We start from the raw sequence: 21,987 nt of genomic DNA on the forward strand, positions 1-21,987 counted from the left end.
CTCCATAAATCTGTCCAAGCTTCTAGAATCAGAATGTATAGCTCACCTGGCATATTTCAGTTAAGCACATGGCCCATCCAGGTGATAGGTCTCAGTATGCAGTAATACTTCTTGATCAACTGGGTCTCCCTTGGCTGCTTATTTTTAATGAAAGGTTAAAACGATTGTGATCCAGGTCTCTTTTTTGTTTTTTTACCCTTGTCTCTTTGCCAGTGGAATCCCTTCTCTTTTCAAGCTGCAGAAGAACAGCATGCCCTCAGACTAAAGTTACTTTTGCTTTGCAGGACTCTGAATTGCAAACTTCAGTTTAAAAGAAAACAGGCATCTGGAAAAGTAATTTTTTTTCAGTTCCCGCTGGCAAGAAGGCAAAAGTTAAATCTGAACAAAATCGTATTTTTATTCCAATCAAAAGTGTTTCTGTTAATCCTTAGTCAAAATGTTGGGGAAAATATCCCTTCCCACATTTGCATAATTTTTGAGGGCACGTGAGAATGGCATGGGATGGTTCCCCCCCCCCCCTTTCCATTTGCTACAGCCGTTTTCAAGGTGCCTTAACAGGGCAATGAAATCCTTCCCCCTTTCTCAATACGTGAGAGATCAAACTGTGTAATGTTAGGCACAAAAATGATTTTATTCCGCCTCCCCCCCTTGCAATGAAATTTTTTCTTTCATCGGGGGCATCTCCCATCCTTTCGCAAATGATAGGTTTCACACTGAACGTTGGACTCCATCAAAAAATGTGAACCAGCATTCATTCACTTAGCTAACCCTTTGCCATAGATGTCTTTTCCTTTGGGAATTGTGAGTGAAAATTGTTTCAAATGTGTACACGTTAAGAGTTATGATTACTTTTGAAGGTATCTTAAATGCTTCTGCACTAAGCGGATTGAGCAGCTAATATGACTTCTGCTTTCTTTGTCCCATGGCCGCTAGTCTAGGACTCATTCTGCACAGCATATTTATAATGAGTTGCAATCGTTATAAATGAACTCGCTTTCAAAATGGAAAACGAATTCACTTATAACAATTGCAACTCGTTATAAATATGCTTTGCAGAATGAGCCGAGGACAGTGGTGGCAAACCTATGGCACGGGTGCCAGAGGTGGCACTCAGAGCCCTCTATGTGGACACGCGTGCACAGAGTTCGTCATGTGGGAGGGCAATAGGTAACCCTGCTAAGTGCTGTTAAACCCCACTGATTATCATGGGAAGAACTAAAGCACAATCCTTTACCTGGGAGTAAGCTCGGTTGCTGGTAACAGGGCTTGCTTCTAAACCAGGGGTAGGGAACCTTTAACACTCAAAGAGCCATTTGGACCCATTTTCCATGGGAAAAGAAAACACTTGGAGCCGCAAATAATTTTTGACATTTAAAATAAAGATAACACTGTATATATTGGGTTTTTTTACCTTTTACTCCACTCATTCTGAGAAGCGCATGGATGCGTCCGCCCTGCTGCCTGCAGGGCGGGCAAGGATGGGGCCAGCGGCTCGGCCTTGCCGGCCGCCAGGAAAGCGCCCACCCCACTTCAACGGGGCAGGCGAGAGGGGAAGCCCGTGGTGCGGCCCAGCCGGCCGCGGGCAGTTGGTGCGCCCGCCCTGCTGCCTGCAGGGCGGGCAAGGATGGGGCCAGCGGCTCGGCTCGTGGAGCCGCAGTGCAAGGGCAGAAGAGCCACATGTGGCTCTCGAGCCGCAGGTTCCCTACCGCTGTTCTAAACCCTCCTAGGGTCGTGATTCACCCATTCGAAGCATTGCACGGTTGCTTCAAAGCAAAGCCACTGACTACCACCAAGCTTACTCCCGAGTAATGCACGCCTTGGGGCCAGCTGTTTTTTCTAAACTGAAACCTCAGTATTCAGGTTAAATTGCCGTGTTGGCACTTTGCGATAAATAAGTGGGTTTTGGGTTGCAGTTTGGGCACTCGGTCTCGAAAAGGTTCACCATCACTGGCCTAGGACTAATAGAAGAGGCCCTTGACCTTTCTAAGCCTGTGAGCATCTTTGGAACTCTGGTGGATGCAGCCACAAAATGGCTGCCATAAAATGGCTGCCATACGAGGTATTTGCTGAAGATCCTTGTGCTGAAGCCTAGATGGGCAAAAGCCCCCCCCTGGCTCCACCCACTTTCTGAAAGCACTAGCTGGATGCCAGGGAAGGTATTTGCGGGCACCATGCCAGGAAGCCCTGACTTATTGTGGTTTTCCAGTCATCTGCACTGCAGACAAAGCAAGTTTGCAGGTCCAATGAATTGGGAGCCATCTGTCCACTGGAACGATGCTGTCAGCGCAGAAGCCCTAGGCCACATAATTCCTCCTTGGGGCTGCTGCGCCTTTTGTGCACACTGCAAGCTTCCTATTCTTGTTTACTCCAGAGACGTTGATACAGATTGTCAGTACTTAAAACAGCTTTTAAGCATACGATGTGTAATTCTTCACGTAGAGGAGAGACTTGGGCACCTAGTGACCATTTCTGCGTCTTTCAAAATCTTTAACTATTTATGGGAATGGTCCCCAGATGTCCAAATGGGCCCACTCTAAAGGAAGGTGCACTGTTACAGGGCATAAGCTTAAAACTAATAGGGCTGGCACACATGTGTTTAGAGTAGGACATACCCACAGTTGCATACCCGCAGGTGTAACATTACACTCGCATTGCTGGACTGTTGTTGATGTGTAACATAGTAATTCTGTTGCAGCCAAATACATTCATAAATTGCATAGGAATGGGGTATTGAAATGAGGCTCTTCCACACATCCCAGGTATGATTTATCTGCCTCTCTCTTTCTGGGAATACTTTTTTGACACAATCATCCATGGAGCTATCCATAAGGCAAGCCTGCCTAATTGGAAACATACATTGCTGCAGATATCCTTCTCCAGGTACCGGGAAGGGAACAGATTGCTTGACAGAGCCGTGAATCCCCGTTTTCAGACATGTGGCATTGAAGTTTTGAACTCCTTGGCGCCAGGAGCCGGGGTTTCCTGATGCTCGAGAGTTAATGTAAAATATATTAGTGCTCCAAGGTATGGGAAACAGAATTGCTAGTCCCCTGAGCTCTCAAGTTCAACTCTCTCCCACCTCCCTGGATCTGTCGGAAGGTAAAATCATACTTGATAGGAAAGCTAATTAAAAATAATCACAGATAGTCAGGGTTATTTTATGTATTACACAGCATACATGTAATCCATTCCATAACATAATTCTAGGGCATTTTTATGTTTAGCTTTAAAATCTAATAAGAACCGTATGTCGCTCCACTCGGGCTGCAGGATTTGTATTTCAGAAACTACTTTCATTGTTTTCTTTTTTTACAGAACAGTTATTTCTATAACTTAATCAGTAGAACTCTCTCTCCTCACCTCCCCATTTCTTTGTTGGTCTCTGGATAATAATCCATTCTAATATCTGTCATTGCCTTTTTTTTTGTTTGAGTTAGTGGCAGAGTTATGCAAATGGGTGGGAGTTAACGTTAGAGTCATGAAACACACTTCTTGTTTGGGTAGTTAATGGTAAGGCCCAAGTCTTTCCTCTCCAGAGTAATATCCCCATCCCCAATTGCCTCTCTTCAAAATTCCAGCCTCCAATCGACTTTTTCCTTCCCTCTTACCCCCAAAGCAATCTTCTTCCTTCCTTTCAATCATGCCTTGGGCATAGTTCATAGTTTATGGAGCAGCAGTGGCGTAGGAGGTTAAGAGCTCGTGTATCTAATCTGGAGGAACCGGGTTTGATTCCCAGCTCTGCCGCCTGAGCTGTGGAGGCTTATCTGGGGAATTCAGGTTAGCCTGTGCACTCCCACACACGCCAACTGGGTGACCTTGGGCTAGTCACAGCTTCTCAGAGCTTTCTCAGCCCCACCTACCTCACAAGGTGTTTGTTGTGAGGGGGGAAGGGCAAGGAGATTGTAAGCCCCTTTGAGTCTCCTGCAGGAGAGAAAGGGGGGATATAAATCCAAACTCCTCCTCCTCCTCCTCCTCCTCCTCCTCCCTCCTCCTCCTTCTTCTTCTTCTTCTTCTATTTTCCCTCAAGGCAATGCTTCTGTGTCCTGACCTGGATAGCCCATCCAATCTCAGAAGCTAAGAAGGGTGTTTATAGCCCGGTCATGATATGGAGGCAGGCAATGGCAAACCACCTCCGAACATCTCTTTTCTTGAAAATCTTACGTGTTTGCCATAAGTCAACTGTGACTTGTTGGCAAAACAATGCTTTGATATTTTTCCAAAATTTCATAGTATCTTACTTCTGGAAAAAAAATTATTTACTCCTCCCATGCTATCGCCTGTCATCGTGAGCACTTGTAGACTGATCGTACTAGATTCATGGGCAGCTATTGGCTTACGCCTATGACATCACAAGCGACACGTGAAATGGTTCTTTTCCCTTCGTCTGCTTTGTGGCATTTTTGAAGTTTTCCTCTTTTGTTTCTTTTTTTTTAATATAGGAGATATTTTGGGGGAAGAGAATGTCTTCCCACTGAGAAAAAAAACCCCTTCAGCTCCATCCAAAAATGCAGCAGTAAGAGTTTTGAACAGGAGCTCACTGCAAGGACCGTGCAGCACCTGCTTGACCCAATGACATTGGGTGTCCCTTTGCTTCTGGACCCAATTTGAAGTGCTGGTTAAAACCTGAATAATTTAACTCCAGGCTACTCTCCACCCTCATTTGCCTGCTTGCCTTGTGAGGTTAGCTGCTTCTTCTCCCCATGGCTGCATTACATGAAATTGGGTTGGCAGAACAGGCCTTTCAGTCACCCCCAGATTTTGGGATTCCCTGCTTCGAGAGGCGCATCTGGCTGCCGCGCTGGTAGCCAGGTGTTTAAAACATTTCTCCTTTAGAAGCCTTTAACGTTTTTTCCCCAATGGTTTAGTCATCTTTTTTTATTGTTGATATTGTTGTCTTGGCGCATGAATGACTACTTTCTAGGACTTAAACTGTACTGCTTTTATCCTTTTAACTGATGTGCAGTATTTCTTTTAGTTTTACTTATTTATTTACAATATTTCAATGCCACCTTTCCACCCATTTATTTACAGCATAAGCATATAAATGAATGTACACACCACCCTTTCCCTTCTGGGCTCAGGATGGCTTATAACAGTGGTTCTCAACCTGGGGGTCGGGACCCCTTTGGGGGTCGAACGACCCTTTCACAGGGGTCGCCCAAGACTCTCTGCATCAGTGTTCTCCATCTGTAAAATGAATAAATGTTAGGGTTGGGGGTTACCACAACATGAGGAACTGTATTAAAGGGTCGCAGCATTAGGAAGGTTGAGAACCACTGCCTAAGACTCTCTGCATCAGTGTTCTCCATCTGTAAAATGGATAAATGTTAGGGTTGGGGGTCACCACAACACGAGGAACTGTATTAAAGGGTTGCGGCATTAGGAAGGTTGAGAACCACTGCCTAAGACTCTCTGCATCAGTGTTCTCCATCTGTAAAATGGATAAATGTTAGGGTTGGGGGTCACCACAACACGAGGAGCTGCATTAAAGGGTCGCGGCATTAGGAAGGTTGAGAACCACTGGCTTATAACAAAGTATCAACACAATAAAACAATTTATTAATACAGTAAAATAATTAAAGCAGTTAAAAACATAATGTAAACCAGATGGCGACTGGGTCGTGCTAACTAAAATAGAAGAGAGAAATCACGATGGGTGGGAAAGCGGGCGGCCAGAAGATGGAAAACTTTGATGGCCTCAACCGTATGCCTGTGGGAACAACTCAGTCTTGCAGGCCTTGCGAGATAGGCACATTAACAGGAAGGAGGGCTGTGAAACATCAAACCAAGCAAAAAAGAAATCTTCTCCCGTTGGTGGAAGGCAACGGCAGAGGGAGGTCCCAGAATTCCGGGGCCATGATTGAGAAGGCCCTTTCTCAGGTTGCCACCTATCTGTCTCCAGATTGGCATCCATCCATCTGTTCAAATCAGTTTCGATTATGTTGTTACAGTTTGTGGGTCAGATCTGTAAAGATATTACTGATTTAATGTTCCTTGCTTGTACGAATTGTTTATGGAAAAGAGATTCCACCAAAGCATTAGGAAGAACTTCCTGATGGTAAGAGCTATTCGACAGTGAAATGCACTGCCACGGAGTCTGGTGGAGTCTCTTTCATTGGAAGTTTTTAAACAGAGGCTGGATGGCCATCTGTTGGGAGTGTTTTGATTGTGTATTTTTGTATGGCAAGGGGTTGGACTTGATGCCCCTTGTGGTTTCTTCCAACTCTGTGATCTTGGGTGTTATGTGTAATGGTAAGATGGGATGTTTTTAAAATCTCTTCCTCTTCTTCCTCTTCTTCTTCTTCCTCTTCTTCCTCTTCTTCTTCTTCTTCTAAATAAACATAGTTATTAATGCATTTTTTCCAGTTCTGCTTTAAATAAAAGGGGCAGTTTCAAACTACGCTGCCTCCTTATTTTGATGCCCAGCCAGTGGTGGGATTCAGCAGGTTCGCACCACTTCGGCAGAACTAGTTGTTAAATTATTTGAATCCCACCACTGGAACCGGTTGTTAAATTATTTGAATCCCACCACTGCGCCCAGCATTAAGGACGCAACAGTTTAGACAAGAATGGAATATTTCAGGCCCCTTCTGTGAATCTGTAGCATTCATTTTAACAATGAGGAGAGTGTGTGGTAATTGTCAAATAATACTGCATTCAACCCCACTTCTTAAAAATCTGCTTTGGCCTTGCCACATTCTGCCCAGCGCGTGCGTTAACCGACAAGCATGAAGTATACGTTGTTTTACATACAGTAATAAAACAAAATTTAGTTTTAATTTCTCTAAAATTGTTTTAAACAATTTGGCTACCTAGTTCTTCTGCACTGATCCCTCGCTGACTTCTGACCCGGCCACTGAACTGTATTAAAGGAATGGGAATCGGAGCGCATTGGGGGGGAATCTTCCACAAGTCTTTGCGCACCTTCCATCCAAATGAATAGTGGGCTGCTTGGGGAAGTTTCACTTAGAATCATAAAATCATAGAGTTGAAAGAGACTACGGTAGTTTCCCCACTTACCTGGGTGAGTGGTTGCTGCATGCTACTCCCAAGTGCGCGCCATTTCTGACACGCGCCCGGGCTTCCCCACGCGGGTTCATCAAAAGGCTCCGTTTCAAAAGGCGCCAGGAATGTCGCGCGCTGAGGGGGCGCGACAGCAGCAGTATCGGGGCAGCTGTGTTGTCGCTGCCCCTGTAATGGGGAGTGCCGGGGGACCCCGTGCTACTTGGCGAGAGTAGCACGCAGCAGCAGGTAAGTGGGGAAACGCTCTACAAGGGCCTTCAAGTCCAACCCCTGGCCATGCAGGAACACACAGTCAACGCAAACTTATTGCCGCATAGTTGCTTCAGTAATCAATCCCAGGTTATTTCACTCTGCAAGTCTTGTGGACTTCACTCCACGGCCGTACTTTTGAACAGGATATATTATAATCTGATACCGATTTCTGTATTTTGCTGCTAATTTGCCCCTGGAATTGGGCTGCGTCGATTTTCAGCGGCCAGCCCTTCTCTTTCCACCTGCATTCTGGCCAGCATTAATAACTTTTAAAATGCCTATTAAAACCATATTAATCTTGCAGCAATTTCAGGTCTCTCGGAATGTCCTGGGAACCTCAAAAAAATTTGTCCCGTTTTTGAAATTTGCCATTAATTAATTCCCACATTCTCGCTGCCGCTTGTACTTCCTCCAGATGTGTTGCTAGGAATAGACCAGCCCCTGGGTTACAAGCCATCTGGGCCGTGTAAACTGATTTGTGCCTGTATTAAACAATAATTGAACAGAATGCGGAAGAGTTATTAAAGGAAAATGTACATTGCCTGTAAATTCAAAAATAAAAAAAAATATTAAAAACGTAGTAAATGGGAATGGAATGTGCAAATGAAGTCCTGCTTGTTTTAATGAGTTTAGCCGCGACCTTCTCAATTTCAGCTCAAAGGAAAGAATTCTGGCTTTCCTTTCTTTCTTTCTTTTTTTTATAATGAAGCTCTCTGCCCCCGCCCCCCCCCCCTAAAAGTGCTTACAGAAGTTTGTGAGGCAGAAACAAGGACATATAATGTTCCGAACTTGACTGGTCTCAACCACTTGAGCTGCTGTGACAGCTCGTAAAACGGAGCCCAGTTTTTTAAGCGGACTCTGTTTTAGTTTGCCAGAGTGAATTTTCTTGCAGGAAGTAGCCTGAAGGTTTATTTTAGTTTCCAGACTGTGGCTTTGATCTCCCCGTTCTGTCACTTCTCGGGTTACATAGCCCCTTTTTCGCTGCAGTAAATCTGCAACAGTTAAACGGAATAAATTTTTTTTCTTCCTCTGCCCTGATCGAGGGCTGTTAAATGCCGAGCCACGGCCAGCGAGAACGTTTGCAGAGCTCCGTTGCGTGGCACAAAAAAAGCGACCCCCGTTAGTTTTAATCTTCTTGTCTTTTGCAGTTTGTTTTATTGTGCTTTCTGTTGTTGAGTGACCCTATTTATTTCTTGACTCGGGTTCGCAAGGCCAGATTCAGAAAGGGAAGTGGGGGGCGGGGGAAAGAGAGATTTAAAATAGTAATAACTCTCTGAATAGGCCAGCTCACATAATTCTATATTAAAGAGACCAAGAGTGGTCCAACCAGACACAGAAGTTAATGGGCTGTTTCTTAAAGGTTGTATTTCCAGCTCATTTAACAAGTCAGATAATTAGATTTTGGTTTTTTTGCCAGGCAGAATTTTATTGGCTTGCAAAGTACTTTGCTTTCAAACATAGTAACTTAACACATCTTTATAGCAGGGCTTCAAACCGCTCCCCCTGTGTTTTAAACTTACTGTCATAGCTCTTGCAAAATTGCACGCTGATTTTTTTTTTCTGGTTGCCACAGGAGATAATTGTGCAGCAGTTTTACCTTTTGGATAGCCTTGGAAGCGTCTTGTTGGGTTCAAAGCGACTGTGTTGCCATCGCTTGTGAACTGAAGCTTAATTCACACAATTGAGAGTTGGATGGCCTGTCATTCCTCCACTTTCTGCATTCACTTTATCATGAAGGTGCAGGAACTGGGACACAGCTGGATATTTAATAAGTAGCAGCATTATTCACGATGAGCCCTGAGGACCTGCTGAGCTTGCAGAAGGTAACAGGTTCCCCCACCATATAGAACTTCAGATAGAACTTCTTGATAGAACTTCAGATAGGTGAGCTGGGAAAAGCCCCTTTGCCTGAGACGTGGAAGCTCCTGAACAAATGAGATGCCAATAGTAGGTGAGGAAGTCCCACGAGCTGACTCAATATGGCCGCTTCATATCCAGAAGGTTAGCCCAAGAGTTAGGCCCCTTCCGCACATGCAGAATAAGGCACTTTCCATCCACTTTCAATGCACTTTGCAGCTGGATTTTACTGTGCGGAATAGCAAAATCCACTTTTAGACAGTTGTGAAAGTGGATGGGAAGTGCATTATTCTGCATGTGCGGAAGGGGCCTTAGATGTCTGGATTGCCACAGGATGATCATGGTTGCTGAGAATAATCTGAATGGACGGAGGCAGTCAGCTGAAAACATGAGACTGTAGAGATCTGCTACAGGGGTCCAGATGTTCATGGACTACAATTCCCATCAGCCCTGCCAGCATGGCCAATTGGGATTTATAGTCCGTGAACATCTGGAGAGCCGCAGGTTGCAGACCCCTGCAGCTACGGATTCCTGATCATAGCCATTGAACACAGACCATTTTTCCCCTGTTGCCCTTCCGGATGCAGTGTTCCAATTTTCCCCTGATCGATTAGAAGACAAAAATTACACAAAGTTGATTTACTATATATATTTTAATGCAGTCATAAAACAGGGTTACACTTACCTGTAACTTGTTCACTGAGTTGTCTTCTGTGCCCAGTGGCAGGCCCAGTGTGGAACCGCACAGAAGAATGAAGATGAATGAAGCTTTCGAAGTCAGACCCGAAGGCAGCAACGTGCCTTTAATCTGTCTAATCCACAGATGTCAAACTTGTGGCCCTCCAGATGTTATGGACTACAGTTCCCATCATGATGCTGTCAGGGTATGATGGGAACTGTAGTCCACAATGAATCCAAATGAAGACAAACAGTGACCAAAAACTAGTACACAAGTCTTCAAACTGCCTGGTCGCTTCCTTGTCCTAAACTGGCAGGCACTGAGCATAGTTTACGACTGAACACTGTGGTATGAAAATCATTCTGGCTATTTGAAGAATCGGTTTGCATGAATCAGTAGCTTTCTGTTCTATTGAGGAAATAGCTGACTGCGTCCACCCATTCGGATTATTCTCAGCAACAATGAGCACCGAGGAATCTTTGAAACGAGGACAGTTGGGTAGTGATCTAAATTGCAACATAATCCCTACTTCAGCCAGGAAAAAAAAGCGCTGATTTTTGTTTTGCTCTACAATAAGGATTTCGTTTTCTGACCCTCTAACAAGGAGACATGAGCGTTTTTAAAAACCATTGATAATTCAGACTCAAAATTAAGGCCCAGAAAAGCTGTTTGGATCACAGCGAGTAGCTGAAAATGTGAGAGTTCACACGAGGCTGTTGAAAATGGATAGAATAACAGCGGCAACTGTTGAGTTTGGTTTCTGGCTTGCAGCGGATGGCTCTCCAGAATAAAGAGGGTGCGTGCTAAGAAATTCTTGCTGTGGTTCAGTTTTTGAAGTTCTCAGTCCGGATTCCAGAATCTTTCATCAGCACTTAAGACATGGAGTAGTTCTGTGTGTAGCAAAACAGACCTGAAAGGTTAATGCATTCCAGTCTCTCCAGTGCTCCGTGATTAGAAGCGATACACTGCTCCCAAATAGTTGGTATAGTCATTCCGATGCCATGCTTGGGTCGAGGCAGGATTGTGATTGAAGCTTTGATTTCATTACTCGAATGCCCCTGGAGGAAAATATAGCTTTCTTCTCCCTCCCCCTCCCCCTTTGCCTATAATTCATTCATCCTGTTGTATTATACGCTGCAACCTGGTTCAACATTATAAATGACCAAGTTTTACGGCACATGATTCCCAAATTGTAATTGCCAGAACGGTTAGCGTTACCGTGCGTTGTTAACAGAACTGTCAAAGTGTAATAGATTCGATCAGAAGTTAAACGATGGGATTATAAGAATATATTTATCCTCGGTAAAGAACTCCGAAGGTCAGGTTTCTAAACTTCCAGAAGGAAGACAAAGGAATTTCAAAGCGGAAACCTGTACATGGGTGACAGTTCGACGGTTTCCAAAGGGCAGTGATTTGGCATAAGCAGGGTGCTTCTCTTTAAACCCTTGGCCTAGTTCTGATCCTGAACTGAAGTCAAGGAAATGCAAAAGGGCAGGGGGAGATTTGGAATGCTTTCAAAAATCCAGTTCTATGCAACTGGCTGCCACTTGATAGTACTGGGTAGAAGAAGAAGAGGAAGAGGGAGGAGGAGGAGGAGGAGGAGTTTGGATTTATACCCCCCTTTTTCTCCTGCAGGAGACTCAAAGGGGCTTACAATCTCCTTGCCCTTCCCCCCTCACAACAAACACCCTGTGGGGTAGGTGGGGCTGAGAGAGCTCCAAGAAGCTGTGACTAGCCCAAGGTCACCCAGCTGGTGTGTGTGGGAGTGTACAGGCTAATCTGAATTCCCCAGATAAGCCTCCACAGCTCAGGCGGTAGAGCTGGGAATCAAACCCGGTTCCTCCAGATTAGATACACGAGCTCTTAACCTCCTACGCCACTGATGCTCTGGGGAAAGTATCTGCGATAAGCACTCCGTGCTTAAGAACCAACTAATTATCATAATTAGTGAACTGGATTCTTATGTTACCTTCTTTGCTAAGTATCATTTTAAATGCTTGGATCAGCACCTCTTTATAGCAGTGATCCCCAATATGATGGCCATGGATCCTATGGAGTGTGCCTGTGTGTTTCTTGGTGCCTACTTGCTTCTTCCTCAACGTAACAGCACAGTCTTTGCTTTCTCCTATTTAACTGGAGTAGGAGGTGCTTCAGAGGTATCCAGGAGGCAGGAAGCACAAGTTGTGAAATGGTTCCCTCCATCACAGGGGAGCATCTGGCATGGAATCTCACAATATTTTGTGAGTGGAACAGCCTTCCTGGCAGCCATTTTTGGCAACATACTCCCCTCTCCCTTATGGAAAAATTTTTTTTTCTTCATGGTGTAGTGGTTAAGAGGCGGTGGATTCTAATCTGGAGAACTGGGTTTGATTCCCCACTCCTCCACCTGAGTGACAGAGGCTTATCTGGTGAACCAGGTGTGTTTCCGCACTCCTACATTCCTGCTGGGTGACCTTGGGCTAGTGACGGTTCTTCGGAACTCTCTCAACCCCACCTACCTCATCAGGTGTCTGTTGTGGGGAGCGGAGGGGAAAGGAGCTTGTAATCCACCTTGAGTCTCCTTACGGGAGAGAAAGGTGGAATATAAATCCATATTCTCCTCCTCCTTCTTGATTTCAGAAGTGCCTGCGTGTTGGGGATCCCTGAACCATAAATTGTTATTGGCATGTTTAATGAACGAATGAGTTCTAGGAATAAGTAATCAGCATGATATTAATTTAATTACCATGTCTTTGAAATCAAAATATTATTAGAAACCCAGCATACCTTTCTGTTATATTTCCCCTGTATGGAGATACAAGATTCTCAAAGGAAATGAGGTTTTTTTTAAAAAAAAAACAGAGACAAAAACAAAGTGGGGATCAAGAACTAGTAGCATCACTTGTATTTTGATTTTAGCAGGCAATTCTGTCTCTAAAAGAACTCAAATAATTTGAAGATAGGGATACAGAAGATGTCAAAGAGCTGGAATGCTTAAAGAAAAAATAGACAAGGATGGGAAGTGCATTTGCAAGGGAGAAATTAACAAAAGAAAGCCATGACTCACAAAGTTATGGCGCATAGAGCAGTGTTTGGTTAAGCAGCAATTAAAATGTATCACAAATGTTGATTCAAGAATTTTTTCCTGAAGAAGGCGGATTTCCTGAGCACATCTCAAGCATGTTTACGTGTACGGTGTGTGTCTAGTATGAAAAAAAAAGCTGTAGAAAAGTTTGTTGAAGAAAGCTTCCCTGATTAGAACCGTCCCAACCTTCCGGTTGAGTTCCGAATCGTCTTCAAGGTGTGGGTGTTGACCTTTAAGGCCTTACGCGGCCTAGGACCCTCGTATCTTCGGGACCGCATTACCCCATACGTCCCTACTCGGCCTCTGCTGGTGGTCCCCGGCCCCTCAATGATGCAGCTGGCCTCCATGCGGGCCAGAGCCTTTATGGCCCTCGCCCCGGCCTGGTGGAACACTCTTCCTCCAGCTTTCCGGGCCCTGCGGGATCTTGGCGAGTTCCACAGGACCTGTAAGACTGAATTATTCCACTGGGCCTTTGGAGAGACCAGCCGCTGAGTAGAGTGCCCCCTTTTGCTTGCTCCACCATATTAGGGGTCCCTTACCACCTATGGGACCCACCGTTTCCTCTCTCTTGGGGAAGGTTTTAAAAATGGGTCTTGCGGGACGCCTCTGATTGAATTAACCACTGTTTTTAAGGGATTTTAAAGGGATTTAATGATCCCATTTTATAATTGTTGGCGCCTATATGGTGTGTACATTATTGGTATCTAGTTTTTGCTCCGCTTGTTTGTTTATAATTATGATGGAATTTTATGTTGTACACCGCCCAGAGCCCCTTGGGGATAGAGCAGTATAAAAAAACTAAATAATAAATAAATAAATAAACCTTGCCACCGTGCGGAACTGAATTAGAGGAGCGATATCTGAAGACACATCCGCTCTTCAAAGAAGCTCGAGCTGCGAGTTTTGCCAGAGGAAAACGGACTTGAAAATGAAGCTCAAATTCTGTCTTTTGCTGGGAAGTCTGGCCTCAGTTGGGGTCTGGAGATTACCAACTCTGACACTTTCAAGGTCAGCAAATTGGCAACGGCTCAATCGTCTTGCAAGTCATAGTAGGGAAGTGTCACAGGGAGGAGAAGGTGGGATCTAACAGTAGGTGCAAAAAATTCACTGGTGAATCAATCAAAGGTCCAGTGATGGTGAACCTTTTCGAGACCGAGTACCCAAATTGCAACCCAAAACCCACATTTATTGCAAAGTGCCAACACAGTAAGTTAACCTGAATACTGAGGTTTTCGTTTAGAAAAAATGGTTGGCTCCAAGGCGTGCGTTACTCAGGAGTAAGCTTGGTGGTAGTCGATGGCTTTGCTTTGAAGCAACCGTGCAACGCTTCGAATGGGTGAATCACAACCCTAAGAAGGTTTACTCAGAAGCAAGCCCCATTGCCAGCAACCGAGCTTACTCCCAGGTAAAGGATCACGCTTTAGTTTAACAGTGCTTAACAGGGTTACCTACACTACTTCCCCAAAACTAGGTCTTAGGTTTAATGCTAATAATCGAGCCCAGCAGCCCAGGCCAGCCTAGAGGGGGGGGGGGCACTCTGTTTGCACGTGCCCACAGAGAGGGCTCTGAGTGCCACCTCTGGCACCTGTGCCATAGGTTCGCCGTCACTGTCTTAGTCTGTGGTTGGAGCAGTGTACCAGCGAAAAGAGGAGGCAGGGAGGGAGTTTACAAAGCCAAGCAACCTATGCAACTTTCTGACAACCAAGATAGAAATTTACTTACCGCCCCTACAGTTTAAACCTCAGTAGCTCTAAGTTATCAAATTGGGCCATATCTTATCTTCCTACGGACTTGGGAATTCCCATTAGAAAATGAACTTGTAAACATGGTACAGCAAACAACAGGATTATATCATCTGCAGAAACAGGTCAGGGATATTAGAAGAAGAGAAGAAGAGTTTGGATTCATACCCCACCTTTCCCTCCTGTCAGGAGACTCAAGGTGGCTTACAAGCTCCTTTCCCTTCCTCTCCCCACAACAGACACCTTGTGAGGTAGGTGGGGCTGAGTGAGTTCCAAAGAACTGTGACTAGCCCAAGGCCACCCAGCAGGAATGTAGGAGTGCAGAAACACATCTGGTTCACCAGATAAGCCTCTGCCACTCAGGTGGAGGAGTGGGGAATCAAACCCGGTTCTGCAGATTAGAATCCACTTGCTCTTAACCATGACACCACGCTGGCTCTCGTTCATTAAAGTTCATATGGTGGGGCAGTGGATTCTCACCCCAACCTCCACATATTTTCCATTATCTTAAAAGGTATATACTTGTGTAGGTTACTATTGCTATACAAGTGCTGTCGTTGCCCTCAGAATTGAGGGTTTAAGTTTGCTTGCACGAAGCTTATGCACACATAATTCTGCATGCATATGTGCTACTGAGATACAGTCATGATTCAGTGATAGACCACCTGTGTTGTAGAAGGACCAGGTAGCAGCTAACGTGAAGGAGTCACTGCCCGGTCAGAACAGATGGTGAGGATCTTGGTAGACCAATGGTCTGACTCCATCTAAAGCAGCTTTATATAAGGAACCTAAGGAACCACGTGGAACCTAAGGTGAGCCAGGAAGTCCTGAGGACAGAGACTGGTGGTAGATGTTTGCTGTCCAAGTGATCTTTGGCTTGACTTTAGCATGCGAAACTTGTACAGTGGCCTTTTTGTCAAATCTTAATCTCCATGTTACTGTTGATTGATTTGGGCCTTTGCTACTTAAGAAAATGTTGGCCTTTCATAGAGACACTGAAGGATGCCAGTTCTCCTAAAAGCTCTCTAGGACCGGGGTTGTGAAAGACGTCCACCTTCTTTGAGAGAGATGAAGTTTGTCATCTCTTCGTCAGCATGGCTGTTCTCGGTATGGGCTCATTACATTTCGATGTGCCTCGGACCCTTTTAGGATCCTGAATACATGTGGCATTTTATTTGTTTTGAATCATAACTTTGAAAGATATATATATATATATATGTATATACCAGGCCTTTGTGCATTTCCGGAACATTTTTCCTCTTTTTGACATGTTCGCGCAAGCAAATTAGAGAGCTCAGCTGTCAGTCTGCAGAAGTCCTAGATCCTGCTAGCTGCCTGGTAATCCAAGAGGTTTTAAGTATCAGCCTTCAGTTTACAGTGAAATTTGCTCTGACAAGGCTGGCAAACCAATAGGAAAAAGAAATATTTGTGCTCAAGAGAAGTGCATGTGTAAGAGACCACAACCATAACCGATGGCTGGAAATGATTTCAGACTAAAAAAACAAATCATTAAGAGTGCAGGGGTGGTAAAATACACAGTTCCTATTTTAAAGGATCTCAAAATGATCCAGCAACTGAGGTTAGCATTTCACAGTAATTAGCTAAGCTAAGCTGTTCTCCGTTTAACTCTGTGTCTCCCGGTCACTGCGGTGCACCATCCAGGAGGAGGCGGTACCTCGAGACCTTACCAGTACGTACACAGTCTTCTAAGGCAGTTTTTTTGCCCACACGATTTGAGGGCCAAACCAGATATTATTCGGAAGATCCACAATGAGGTTCTTCCGTGGTTTCCTTCATGTCTAATTTGATCGCCCCATGTGGTAGCTTCCAAAATGGGAGTGAGCTCTCTTGAAATGGAAAGGAGGGGGAGGATCCCCCCTTTCTCTCCTGTAAGGAGACTCAAAGGGGCTTACAATCGCCTTTCCCTCCCCCCATCACAACAAACACCCTGTGAGGTAGGTAGGGCTGAGAGAGTTCCGAAGAACTGTGACTAGCCCAAGGTCACCCGGCTGGTATGTGTTGGAGTGCACAAGCTAATCTGGTTCACCAGATAAGCCTCCAGAGCTCAAGTGGCAGAGCGGGGAATCAAACCCGGTTCTCCAGATTAGAGTGCATCTGCTCTTAACCGCACCACCACGCTGGCTTGTAAATACCTTGAGTAAATATTTTTTTAAAAACGTCTCCGTTTTTGCCTTTCCCGCAACTGTAATAAACTTCTTGGGGCTGGGGGTATGCGCATTCCAATCTTCTCCCCACCCCACTCCTGGAGCTAATTGCAGCTTTGGGGGGAGGTGGTGATTTACATCAGAGAAATTGCACGTGAGGAAAGGGTTAAGCACCACTTCTACCCTGAGTGCCATTCCCCTGCCTTTCTATGGGTGCCTTACTGGAAAAGGAGAATTGTGGCAGACGCTGATCATGGGTCTGTCCTACTCAAGCCCTAACAGATGCTGGTAAATGACTAGTTTTATCTTAGACCTTTATGGAGGGAAAAAATTCACAGAGCTGCAATGGCTGTACAAAACAGCAGGAATTTCTCTCATAGCCGGGATCTGCTAAATACCAGAGGCCACTGAAGTGGCTATATATAAAAATGACCGTGTTTGAAAGCTGGCGATTGGTAGATATTAAGTCTGAATTAGATGGCTAGCTTGTTAACACAATATGGAGGAGGAAGGAGCTTTAGTCAACCTGTGGGCTCTGAGATACAGTCCCATCAGTAAGATTGCCCGTTCTGTGAGCAAAATCCTCTTCTATCTCATGCCTGTTATTGCAACTGTCTATCCCTTGCTGGGCAGGCCTGCGGATGATTCTGCTGACTGCTTTGATCGTATTTGGATGCCCAGACTTTTAAAAACATGGAACCCAACAAAACACTGCAATGAGGAACGGGGTGGCGTGGATGACGTGTATACACACGAGTAGTCCTATGATGGCTTGGTGCAGAAAAGGCTACAGCCCCTGCATATGTATTTCCTGTGTTCTTATAAACGGAAACGTTTTGGTGGGAAGCAGGAGAAGTAATATGGCAAGAAAGTGCCTCTGGACAGCAGCTAGTTTCTACCAGTCAATGTGACACAGGCAAAACTCTGTAGGATGCACCGATTCTCAGGACACGGGCACCACGTGGAGTTGGGGGAGAACATTGCGCATTGATTCCACTGCACATCTTTGCCTGGAGTGTCCTGCCTTCTACTCTGAGGACCGAGAATCTTCGCTAACAGGCATGTAAAGAATGTTGGGGATCTGCACAGCCATTGAAAAGCCTCACTGATATTTCAAAGGGTGCCGTTTGTTCGTAGATGACTCCACCACCCACATGGAAAACACGCATTTCAAGCTGCCTGTTACAGTTCTGGGCAGCCCTTCCTTAAAAATACATCTCTGAGCTTCAACAATAAAAAAGAAGAAGCTGTGAGCAGCCTTGAACCACATATATCTTTGGGAGACCCTGGACTAGACCAGACAAGTTGTGAAAGATCTGTGTATCAAATTGTTCGTTCCGTTTTGTGAACGCCGGTTAGCAGCCTTTGATCGCTGTATGGGAATGTGTCTAACCCTTGTACCGTTGCCATGCTTTAAAATCACTCCTCCAAAACTGTAGCTCGCTCTCCAGGGGCTGGGGGACAGGGTCGGGCATTTCCCCCATACAGAGTGAACTGCAAGTTAGAGGAGTTGACAATTTAAATGGTGGCAAAGGTGTGAGAGGAAAGGGTTAAAACTCTCGCCCATAAAATCTTCCCTAATCTTCAAAGCGGCTGCCAGGAACTGCAAATACTTTAAAAGAAAACCACAGAAGGTCCTGCCTTTTGCATCTTTTCTGCTTTGCGATGATGATGATGATGAAGAAGAAGAAGAAGAAGAAGAAGAAGAGTTGGATTTATATCCCCCCCTTTCTCTCCTGTAAGGAGACTCAAAGAGGCTTACAAACTCCTTTCCCTTTCTCACAACAAACACCCTGTGGGGTAGGTGGGGCTGAGAGAGCTCCGAAGAACTGTGACTAGCCCAAGGTCACCCAGCTGGCATACATTGGAGTGCACAGGCTAATCTGAATTCCCCAGATAAGCCTCCAGAGCTCAAGCGGCAGAGCGGGGAATCAAACCCGGTTCCTCCAGATTAGAGTACACCTGCTCTTAACCATTACGCCACTGCTGCTCCTTCTGGTGACCTGTAGCCCCAGATGTGGGTTATTCCAAGTATCCCTATTTCCTGGGAGGAACGGCAGGAGGCCACAAGGTCACATCTGAGGTTCCACTCCAGTACTATACCTCTATCCACTGGAATGCCCGTGCTTTGTCAACCTTCAGATGCAACTATTATGTCTGGGAGCCGACCAATGGAGCGATAGCAGCCGTGCTGCAAAAGTTAACATGTACATTAGGCCAGATTTATAACCTGCTGAGTGGTTGGAAAGCTTCAACCAGTTTGGTCCTTTGTATTGCCTAATATCCGAAATTGTCGCGGGCTGAGACGTGGTCATTACAGCTGGTTTTGGCACCGACCCATGCCGAGGCCTCTTGGAGACAGCCAGGACGTCTCAAGCTTCGACTTCGAAGGCTCTGCTCCTAATTACTTGCATGTTTATCAAACTCGGAAGAATTGATCTGATCAGGGCGTAATTGAAACCATGGTTTCCCCCTTGCCTTCTTCATTTTAAAATGTGTTCAGGAGTGGTTTGGAGTAAGCTGAAGTCAATTGGAAACGACTGGAAGGAGCTGGCGAGGATTCAGAAGTGAGGGGAGTGCACCATCTAGGGGCTTTGAAAGAGAAGACTCTTCCTTGCTTCCTCAGCCCCCTTGTGGGGCCATAGAAGCACAAGAGATTGGGCGCAAAAAATTCATCTCCACAAAAGCTCCAGCTGTGTAACAGGGCAGCAGTTCCATGCTAGTTCAGGAATTTTGAGCTAAGGACTGATCCAGAAGTCCCCTGGCTGAGAGGAGAACATACAAATATTTGGGAGTGATTAAAGTCGCCGTAACTTATACAAGCAGTTGCAGAATAAAACAGAGATCAAGTGGTTCTTTTAAGACTAGCCATGTTTATTCCAGCATGAGTTTTTCTCCGGAGGGGAATCCACACATCTTCCTTCTACCAGGATGTTAAAAGCTCTCAGGTCCATTTCAGTATTTCCCTCTGTTCCTCCACCTTAACAGACTCAACAGCCTTCTACATTGTTGGGGAACTGAACTTGCTCAGTCCTCATCTGGCTGTTCCTTTTTCAAAGGAGGAGGTCTTTTTTCTTTTAACTGACCAACAGGGTCAAATTATGGTCCACCCAGGAGCGTTTTTCAGTGACTGCCCCATGTCTATGGGGCTCCTATGCTTTGGAGTTTCCATTAAGGCCGTAAGTTATTCTCGAGAGCTTTGGAGAAAAGGGAAATACCCTCCTAGTGGGGCATAAAAATGTTTCTAGATTGGTTTTAATGTAGCATATGTCTGTTTTATTTGTTTATGTCACTTATGTCACTTATAGTCCTCCTATCCAGTTGTTTTTACATTGTTGTTAACTTTGGATTCTGAGGTGCCCAGGACAAAGATGGGTATGCCAATATTTTAAATACGTGTTTCCCTGCATTCAGAAGTTTGACAAATCTTAGAGTCTGCATCAAATCGTGGCTGAACCATCCTCACCACGCTAGACTCGTTCCATTGATAATATAATTACACATTATTTATTTATTGATGGATTTTATACGCCACTTCTCTAGACATCCAGTTGAGGTGATTCACAAATAAAATAATGCCATAAAAGCATAAAAACATGAATTATCTATTGTTCAAAACAAGCCATGGCCCATAAAAACTGTCTGAAACAGCTACTGAACAGTCTTTTTTAAAAAACACCTATATACAGTTATCTGGCTAAAGCAGACCATAAAACTACTTTTAAAAGATTCAGTCCCTTAGTAAAAAGTCTAATGTTTTGACCTGGCACCTGACAAGGAAGGAAGTAAAGTAGATGCTACACTCCAGATGCCTCAAGGGTCAAAGCCCTTAAGGTTAACACCACTGCTTTGAATTGTCGCCAGACATGGATGAGCAGCTGATGCAGACCTTTCTGCATGGGGCGAGGGGATGTGGTCCTTGTATTCCACCCCTTGATAATAGTCTGACCGCTGCATTTTGCACCACATGATGTTTCTGGACAGTTTTCAAAGGCAGCTCAATGTAGAAGCCGTTACTGGATGTGATCAGAGCATTGGATCATTGTGGCCAAATCACCATTTTCGAAAAATGTGCCATGGAGCTCCAGTCATAGATCAAGATCCTCCAGTCATAGGTCAAGATCCAGCAACATCTCCAAGAAATGGGGGGGGGGGGTTGCAAGTGCCTGCAGGAGAGGCTGACTGCATTTCTCAAGCAGCTTCTCTGTTGACCAGCAACATCTCAATCTTGTGTGGACTGAACTTCTGTTTGGCCCTTGTCCGTCCCATCACCTTCTCCAGGCACATGCTCAGAACTTCCAAAGACCCAACTCATCAACGGTTAAGAAGAAATGTCGTCTGCATGTTGATGAAACCTCACTCCAGATCTTTGGAGGACCTTGATAAACAGCATGGAGGACTAGGTGGATCTCTGTAGGATCCAACAGCATAAAGGCCACAAGGCCAAGAAGGGCAGTCCACCAACTTAATCTCCTGGAACTGGCCAGCCAAGTAAGGGTGATAATCTGGCTGTCTACCGGCAAGAGATGAAGAGAGATTATCAGAATTTGGATTCATGGACCACTCTAATAAAGAATGCCTCATATATCATCCCATAGTTTTCTGAGAATGAAATGGGCCGTGGGGTTATGCTTACATTTGAAGTAGATAGCTATGATGTCATATTCTTTAAAAATGATGTCATAGCTGATGGAATCCTGCTAGTTTATGCAGCTAAGATTCTTTCCAAGGGTATGTTTAATAACTGTCCCAAGTTTAAAACACCTTTCACACAAAGATGTGATCTGCTGCAAATTTGTGAGTAGATTCAGTTGTCCTCAGTCCCTTCAGTTGCCAGATACATATGCACCTTTCACCTGCAATTTGTAGCCAGAAATATTTTCTCCTTGCCGTGTGCTGCCTGTCTCTCATTCACGCACCTTCTTTACTAGACCCCATCACCTCATTATAAAAGGTTAAGTTTCCCCTTCAGTCATGTCCAACCCTGGGGTACCACCGCGAGCAGTGATTTCATAGGCAAGCTGTTTTTGTGGGGTAGTTTGCCAATGCTTTCCACAGCTATTCTTTATCCCCTAGCTATGAGCTAGGTACTCATTTACCGACCCATGAATGGCTGAGTTGACCATGAGCCAGCTGCCAGGATATCTGACCCACAGGGGGTTCGAACTCCTGACCGTGGCAGTGCAAGCACTTAACCACTACGCC

At 45.1% G+C, this 21,987-nt stretch overlaps 1 protein-coding gene across 2 annotated transcripts in view; it reads left to right on the plus strand.

Annotated features, from left to right (window-relative positions):
- Positions 1-21,987, plus strand: part of KIFAP3 (kinesin associated protein 3) — a 79,347-nt gene that overhangs the window by 56,166 nt on the left and 1,194 nt on the right. The gene's annotated exons all lie outside the window — the stretch shown is intronic.

This window comes from Sphaerodactylus townsendi, linkage group LG05 (genome assembly GCF_021028975.2).
Source record: "Sphaerodactylus townsendi isolate TG3544 linkage group LG05, MPM_Stown_v2.3, whole genome shotgun sequence".
Classification (NCBI taxonomy): domain Eukaryota; kingdom Metazoa; phylum Chordata; class Lepidosauria; order Squamata; family Sphaerodactylidae; genus Sphaerodactylus; species Sphaerodactylus townsendi.